Source organism: Garra rufa, chromosome 6, assembly GCF_049309525.1.
Source record: "Garra rufa chromosome 6, GarRuf1.0, whole genome shotgun sequence".
NCBI classification, from domain to species: domain Eukaryota; kingdom Metazoa; phylum Chordata; class Actinopteri; order Cypriniformes; family Cyprinidae; genus Garra; species Garra rufa.
The window spans coordinates 25978094-25987286 of NC_133366.1; the positions used below are offsets into that span (position 1 = coordinate 25978094).

A 9193-nucleotide genomic window follows, 5' to 3' on the forward strand; every position below is an offset into this window, starting at 1 on the left:
TGGGCTGGAGTCTTCTTCCCTGCAGTAAAAAAAAAAAAAAAAAAAAGTTATTAATTTGGAAGTTTATAAGCAAAAATGACAGCTTAATTTTATTTTAAAATATAGAAAATCAGATAGGGGTCTACATATCATCAAAATATTTTCAATACACAAATATCATTATCAACAAACATCAAGGAAGGAATTCTATTTCACTATTTACAGGGTATCTGCAGAATTTTTTAAATATCAATTTATTGGCAATTTATGATCATTTTTAAGAGCTGCACAAGTAAAATAAACACAGTATGAGTGGGGTTGGACAATGTACGGTAACATATTAAGCCATAAAATTACATACAGTTCAGATAAAGGTTTTCACCAAAAAAAAATCTTATACAACGGTATTTCAGCCTTTATGCCATTAAAAAAGATAAATCAAGTATATAATTTATTATATTTATTTAAAATATAAATGTTACTGTCTTAATTGTTTAGATATTTAGAAGGCAACTTTTCACATTTACAACTCTGTGTTTTCTGCATAAAAACATGGGTCAATAACTAATAATTTGACCATAAACAACTGAAAAAATTTATTGGAAATAAATAAGCATTCTATGTCACTAGGGGGCGCTTTAGGAGCGCTGAAATATTACGGTTTCCCTAGTAACGGCTGTATACAAACAAAGCAGCGCCAAACTCATTTACGCCGTTTTATCAGGCATTATATGTTTAGTTTAAGACTAAATTAAAAAGCCATCGACACGATTCTGAGGACAGTCGGTTCCCTTCAGATACATTCATATAAAGACACGCACATATCATTGCCTTGAAGTTTAATCCAGCCCTATCGCGATTCTTGTCTGTTAGTCCCTAACAGTAAAAGACCTTATAAAATTATAATTAGGACTTTTCTTATACTGTTTAACGTATTAAAAACTTTGTACGGTCTTAAATGTGAACTGAATTGAGGAGTTTTTAAGTACCTACAGGAGCCCTCTACTTTAAAATAGCTGGTGAAACATTTGCCAGCCCGACTGGAAAACACAATAGCTCCAGGACACTGGGCTAGCGATTTTGCGAGCCCTGTATTGTAATGTATTAAATTATCCAAAAGACAAACGATGCATTGTGACAGCGGATATGTTACAAAGATGTAACCATTAAATAACAAATATAGACAGAGGCTTACGAGATCTGATGTCTTTTAGTCTGAGGCCGTTTCGCCTTCAGCCCTTTAGTCCTGAGTGACGCAGTTCTGAGAACGGATGGCGTTTAGTTTGTGGCGCGAAGCCATTTTAACTGATATTACGCACAGCTCAAGTAAAAAAACACAAAGTCCTATGAAAAATGTCGTGCAGTTTTAACGCCTTACCTGTTTCTGCATTTCGTCCGTATTAAAGCAATATCCATCGCGCAGTATCTAGCAAGAGAAAAACACATGTGGCTTCAAACAGCTAATCCACAAACACACAGACGCACTTCCAGATTAAATGTATACAGCCATGTCAGTTCTTTACCGAAATAATGACTTTAGCAATAAAATGTCGCCATGCCTGAAAATATATCAAAATGTAATGCTTTTTGCAATAATATGCGAACACTTACCGGTTAATGTGGATGTCCGCTCGGTACCACCGCTCCCTCTCACGGTCGACTTTCTCTGTCTCCCGCTCTCTGAAAGTTAAAGGGATAGTTCACCCAAAAATGAAAATTTGATGTTTATCTGCTTACCCCCAATGCATCCAAGATGTAGGTGACTTAGTTTCCTCAGAAGAATACAAACGAAGATTTTTAATGAAAACCGGTGCTGTCTGCCAGCCTTATCATGGGTGTGGATGGGCACCAGACCTTTAAAAGTAAACAAAAACATGCACAGACAAATCCAAATTACACCCTGCGACTCGTGACGATACATTGATGTCTTAAGACACGAAACGATCGGTTTTTGAGAGAAACTGAACAGTATTTATATCATTTTTTACCTTTGATACACAGCCACGTCCATCTGTAATGTGCACGAGTTTGGCATTAGTCACGTCACATGAGCACGCGCTCTAGCGTAGAATACGCAAACGCCGTAAGGGGAAATCAGTGAAAAGTCCCGGATGAGTTTGCGCAAACTAATGTAATCTTTTAGCTTTAAATCGGTTTAAACAATCAGGATAAGCGCAAGTATTTACCATTTTGAATAGCCGCTATACCCACAATCTCTGTGCTCTGTGTAAACAATGAGTGTCGTATACATGCGACAGATCGCTTCCGGCGTTTGCGTATTCTACCACAGAGCGCGTGCTCATGTGACGTGACTGATGCCGAACGCTTACTCAGGAGAGATGGACGTGGCGTTGTAACAAAGGTAAAAAATGATATAAATACTGTTCAGTTTCTCTCAAAAACCGATCGTTTCGTGTCTTAAGACATCAATGTATCGTCACGAGTCGCAGGGTGTAATTTGGATTTGTCTGTGCATGTTTTTGTTTACTTTTAAAGGTCTGGTGCCCATCCACACCCATGATAAGGCTGGCAGACAGCACCGGTTTTCGTAAAAAATCTTCGTTTGTATTCTTCTGAGGAAACTAAGTCACCTACATCTTGGATGCATTGGGGGTAAGCAGATAAACATCAAATTTTCATTTTTGGGTGAACTATCCCTTTAAACACGCATAAGGTCTCGAGTGAAAACTGTAAATATAACAATAATGACCAAAATATGGAAAAATAAAGAGCAACTTTACCTTTCTGAGGTAAAAATTGGAAAAAAATACACCCATTACGTCGGTTAATCCAGCTGAGAGAAAAATGCCGATCTCAACTACTGCAATGTGATTCACAGGAAAATATTATTTTACTGTAGAATTTCCCGCGGTTGTATTTTTACCCATGATGCATTGCAGATTTACAGCAACTTACTGTATACATATTCCACAGTATGGATTTGTTCATTTTACAGTAATAATACTGTGAAAACTACAGAAATTTGTTACAGTGTATAATTTGTTTTAAAACATAAATTACTGTTGTAACAATGTGTCAACATGTATGAGAATTTAATGTTTTAATGCTGTCTTTATCACATTTATTTAATATTTTAGGACAAATATTTTTTTTCTTGTTTAAGATAGGCATAAAAGGCAGTGCTGAATATTTTGTCCAGAGCAGATGTTAATTTTATAGTGGGTAATTAAAGACATTATTGCAGAAACAGTTAAAAAAAAAAGCAGCTCCATCTGACCAGGACTTCCACAAAAAGCCATATTCAACCATATTCGCAAAACTATCATTTTCAACATCTTTAATAACAACAGTTTGATCGCTATTGACCACATTCAACATCAAACGACAGTGACACTTATATTTCATTATGTACTTTACATTATGCAATTGCTCTGCAGTAAAGCCATTCAAGGCAGTTGCAGATAATATTATTTGTTTTATGCCGGTAATAATGCCGGTAGCGGTAATTATGAGTAAAAAATATTACGCCATCATTATGTTTTAAACAGTGCCACTTTGAGGAATAAATGTGAATTGCACTCATTGATTCTGCAGACGTGTAATTGTTGTTTTACGTTTAATCGTTCCTGCTGTTATGGAGCAGTCCGGCGACATGACAAAGAAAGTTGATCCTGATTGGTCCTCTTGTTTGCATTCGAAGTGCTGATTGGCTCACAGATAGAACCTATAGAACCAAGTTATAGTTCGACTTTGTAGATAGAACCTTTTTCTTTTCTAAATAAAAAGTCGTAAAATGTACACAACTTTAAAAAAACAAAACAAAAAACATCACATAATGTAAATAAGTGGTCACAGAATAAGAATATGTGATTAACTCAATTTTGACAAAAATGTCAGATAGAACCTTATAATTCTAAGGCAACGATATGTTATGTTTGGCTGTTATTGGTTAATGTAATAAATCCACTTCTTGTGTTTATGCAGGTTCTACGTTCGCGAATCAGTCTGAATGAACAATATTATGGTCTTGATGGGAAGACTAATTAAAAAAGTAAGTGAACAACTCACACACTTAGATATAACCACTTTAAGTCAAAATAATACTAAATATAGCATGAAGACATGATTTGTGGGAGTTTATAGTGAGTAAATCTCTGTGTCTATCACCAGTTCCTGGTGAAAAAAACAGCTAATACCAGCCTAGGCTGGTTGGCTGGTTTTAGCTGGTCAACCAGCCTGGTTTTAGCTGGTCAAAGCTGGAAGGCAGGCTGGTTTTAGAGGGGTTTTGGCCACTTTTCCAGCCTGGCCAGGCTGGTCTTAGCTGGTCAGGCTGGGAAACCACCAGCCACTTCCAGCTTAAACCAGCTAAGACCAGCCAACCAGCCTAGGCTGGTATTAGCTGTTTTTTTCAGCAAGCTTTGATGACTGATGACCTGAAAGATTGAAAAATGCTTAAGTTAAAGGAAAAAAAGGAAAGGATGTGACATGAGGCCAAGTATGGTGACCCATACTAGAACTTTGAGCTCTGCATTTAACCCATCCAAGTGCACACACACAGTAGTAAAAACACACACACACACACACACACACACACACACACACACACACACACACACACACACCGTGAACAGCCATTGCTGCGGCGCCAGGGGAGCAGTTGGGGGTTCGGTGCCTTACTCAAGGGACTCACCTCAGTCGTGGTATTGAGGGTGGAGAGAGTGACTAAATGTACTAAGCATTAATTCATGATTTTAAATGACTTAAGTGTCTCTCCCAGCCTTGCAATAAACAGATGTAGTGCATTATGTAGTGAAGCTCCCGAGATAAAGACTTCTCATTAGTTATAAAGAAGCATAACCTTGTCTAAGATTGAGAGGGCCTTTGTGGTTTAATTGTTCTTGACCTGTCTAGATCACCTCTTCATTGCTCAAAATCCCTTCACAAGCATGTAAGGTGCTAGAGGTTGTGTGTGTGGGTACACTCATTGTCTGCCCATGAAATATCCTAGGCCGTGTCCCAGATGCCGCACTTAATGTGGGCTTTAGGTCTCGTGGTCTTTGATGCATGTGTTTCTGAAGTCCACAAGGCTGCAGGGTGTCCCATTTGTCATTTTAGATTTCAGAATAGTGCTTGTGTTGAGGAAGCTGCTTTGAAACTAAACTTTGGAAAGCTACTGTTTTGAAGATATAGTTACTTACTAGTTACACTACAAGCTCTGACGATACTGCAATATATAACCATCCAGTAATGTAACTTATAATTTAAAGCAGTAGTTAATTAAACTAAATTCTATAATTTACTCATTTGACTTGACTTTCTTTCTTTTGTAGAACACAAAATTATATATTCTGAGAAATGTGTGTTGTTTTTCTTCATACAGTTTTCTTCAAACAGCATTCTTCAAATATCTTCTTTTGTGTTACACAGAAGAAAGAAAATCACACAGGTGTAGAACAAGTTGAGGGTGAGTATGTGATGACAGAATTTTCATTTTTGGGTGAACTATCCCTTTAATTAGAACCATATATGTGACCCTGGACCACAAAACCATTGTATTTCAATTTGAAAGTGAATAAATACACTTTCAATTGATGTATGATTTGTTAGGATAGGACAAAATTTGGCCGAGATACAAGCAAACTTAAATTATTCATACCCCTGGCAAATTCTGACTTAAAGTTACTTTTATTCAACCAGCAAGTTTTTTTATTATTAGAAATGACACAGATGTCTCCCAGAAGATAATAAGACGATGTACAAGAGGCATCATTGTGGGAAAAAAATATTACTACTCTTGTATTTACATTTGAACAAAAAGTGGCATGTCCAAAATTATTCATACCCTTCTCAATAATCAATAGAAAAGCCTTTATTGGCTATTACAGCAAATGCTTTCTATAATTGCTGACCAGCTTTTTGCATGTCTCCACTGGTATCTTACCCATTCATCTTTAGCAATGAGCTCCAACTCTTTCAGGTTGGAGGGTCTCCTTGCCATCACCCTGATCTTTAGCTCCCTCCACAGATTCTCAGTTGGATTTAAGTCAGGACTCTGGCTGGGCCACTGCAAAACGTTAATGTTTTTGTCTGCTAACCATTTCTTTACCACTTTTGCTGTGAGTATTGGGTCGTTGTCGTGCTGAAATGTCCACTGGTGCCCAAGGCCAAGTTTCTCTGCAGACTGCCTGATGTTGTTGTTGAGAATTTTGATGTATTGCTCCTTTTTCATGGTGCCGTTTACTGTGATTAGGTTCCCTGGTCCATCGGCTGAAAAACACCCCCAAAACATTAGGTTCCCACCACCATGTTTGACAGTGGGGGCGGTGTTCTTAGGGTTGAAGGCTTCTCCTTTTTTACGCCAAATGAAGGCTACATCATTGTGGCTAAACAATTAAATTTTTGTTTCATCTGACCATAAAACAGAAGACCAGAAGTCTCTTGTTTGTCCAGATGAGCATTTGCAAAAGCTAAGCGGGCTTTTGTGTGCCTAGCCACTGGAACTTCAAAACATTTAGATATGGTCTTATAACCCTTTATATAACTATTCCAAATCACCCAGCTTTACTTTTCCACTAATTTATTTGTAATAAACTTTGGTTTTTATTTTCTTCCTCTTAGTTAATACCAGAAATCCTCAAATCTGGTCTAACCATAATCAAACACACCTGTGCATGCTAATCTATCAATGTCTTCGAAAATCACAGGTATGTGAGTTTGATCAGAGTTGGAGCTAAACTTTGCATTGCATTGGCCCTCCAGGGCAAGATTTGAGGAAACCTGGTTTATATGGTTTGATTATATGATAAAAAATATGTGGGATGAAATCTATTTCTATAATAACAGAACAGAAGAACACCCACTCTTTTTCAGCAATAGAAAGCCCTTGACTTCTGCTTCCACTATAAAAACAATATGATACTTAAGACTGATGTTTCACAACAATTACAAAAGCCTCTACAATGTTAAGTAATATATATATATATATATATATATATATATATATATATATATATATATAGGACAAAGACCTTTAATTATTTTACAAATGCATTTTATTTAAAACGTAATGCATTTGGCAACATGGGAATACATGAAAGCATGACAACAGCAGCATAAAAAAAATGTTTCTGAGCCATTTGCAATTAACTTGAAGGAAAAACACTGAAATTTCTGAAAGTGTGTTATGAGGAGTTTCCGTGCAGGATCGTTTACATCCAGTCTCGGTACTATCTATCGAAATATTCTAACACCATTTTGAAAATTTAATTTGATTTGAAATGAGGTGAATATCAGTTGTGTGAACAAAACAGCTGAGTAGGATATCTTACCTAGACAGCCTTTCTGATTAAAATTCTGCTTCGCAGAAAAAAAAAATGTTTCAAAAAGCCCTCCGGGGTTAATTTCAACACCCTACTGAATCGTGTTTCGTTGGATCAAAAAATGATGTCTGAGAGCTGCATTTACCTCAGTTCAAGCATGAAGTCATATCCTGGCGTCACCGCTCCAAACCTCTGACTCTTTACATTGCTGGCAAACCTGTAGGTGAATTCCTTACAATGCTGTGTGAAAACACAAATCCAGAACATACAGGTAAAGAGCTCAGTCAGTTTATGTGCATTAGACTTGGTGATGCAACTGTGAGAAATCTGTATTTTCTATAGATCTCTTGGCTTCACACATCAATCTGTTTCAAGTCTAAACAGGTCAATCTGTTTCTAAAGCACTACGAGTTAAAATGAAAAAAAAAAAAAAAAAGGTTTTTCTGTGTGATTTTTATATATTTGATATTTTATGTAGGCTATATATATTTAGTTTTGTTGTTGTTTCTTCATATGTTCTGGGGTGATACTGCATGGCTTTACCTGTAGTTTATCAGGAGCAGTGATCATCACAGTGGCCGCTAAAGCACCAGCTGAAGCTCCAGCACAGGCTTTTAAAGAAGACAGCAGCTTGTTTCCATGTCTCAGTAACGCCTCTGTTACTCCCAGATGATATGCTCCTAAAAACCCAGCTGCAGCAAATGACAGATTCACCACCGTCATACCTGTAAGCTGATGATAGATATTTTAACTTAAAGTTTAATGATTAAAATATGTGTGTTGGAGAGTTCTAGAGAGACACGCAGTTCACACCATGATTTCATGCGTGCCCTTGATATTGTCTGTGAGACCAAATAGTGTACGCCTGCAGTTTACAAATCTTCATTACGTGTTAGATTTGCAAAACTAAAGTCATTTAGTAAGATGTCAAAATATGCATGTAATTATTTTTATTTCCACTTAAATCGTTTAACGTTACTTACATTACATATGGGACATCATTAGTTTGTGCTGTCAGGGCACGAGTTTTGTTTGGCAACACAGCAAAGCACACGTGAACCCAACTTCCGCGTTTAGACGTTTCAAAATAAAAGTCAAGTACTTTTTCAAGTACTGTATAATCAAATGTATAGTCAGCCGGTCGTTTTGTGCGGAGTGGACTGCCCGTTCGTAAGATCTGTCGTGTTATTCAACAAAGGAGAGGAGACCTGGGGGGTGTTCCATAAAACAAGTTTACCAAATAAGTCAGGCTTATTTCAGTTAGTCTGACTTATTTTGAGCCAAATCAAGTGACAATAAGTCAGACTAACTGAAATAAGCCTGGCTTATTTGGTAAACTTGTTTTATGGAACACCCCCCTGGGAATGTTTTTTATTACCATGTCTTGTCACATCAAGATCGAGTTTGCATGCGCATTAAAATTATTTCTATTAAACCAGCATTTAAACAGCAAAATGCAGCTGCTTCAGGTGTCTTTACCTTACTGTAACCTTTAAATTCATAATAGCAATCTTACCATCTGTCAAATTTAGATTATTGTTACTGTAAAGCAACAAATAGAGATTTTTTTAATCGTAGTAGGCTTATTATATGCACAGACTTTCTAGGAAACACACGTTTAGAATGTTTATATGAACAGATTAGTTAGCATTTAGCATGGTCTGTGGCAGACTTTACTAAGTGTCAGGGCAACAAAATTAGATAAACAAGAATGTAATATTAAGTCATTTAAATCATGAAGAAAATATTGTCTTTGTGCTCCATTTAGTAAAAACGGTTTTAAACAAAGCCATGTCTTGCGTCTCTGCACACAGCAGTGTTTAATTACTGAATGAATTTACCTTTTTTAAACACCTTGAATCAGTGATTCACTGGCCCATTCATAAAATTCTTTATAAAAAATTTCAATAAAAAGTTTCTTCAGTTTTTTTTCT

At 36.6% G+C, this 9193-nt stretch overlaps 1 long non-coding RNA gene across 1 annotated transcript; it reads right to left on the reverse strand.

Moving 5' to 3' along the window:
* Window positions 1–7457: 7457 nt before the first annotated feature.
* Window positions 7458–8404, reverse strand: LOC141336298 (uncharacterized). The gene is made up of 3 exons (XR_012355697.1): window positions 8243–8404; window positions 7803–7991; window positions 7458–7499 (listed from the first exon to the last, which is right to left on the reverse strand). It is a non-coding gene; the product is annotated as an uncharacterized lncRNA (long non-coding RNA).
* Window positions 8405–9193: the final 789 nt, after the last annotated feature.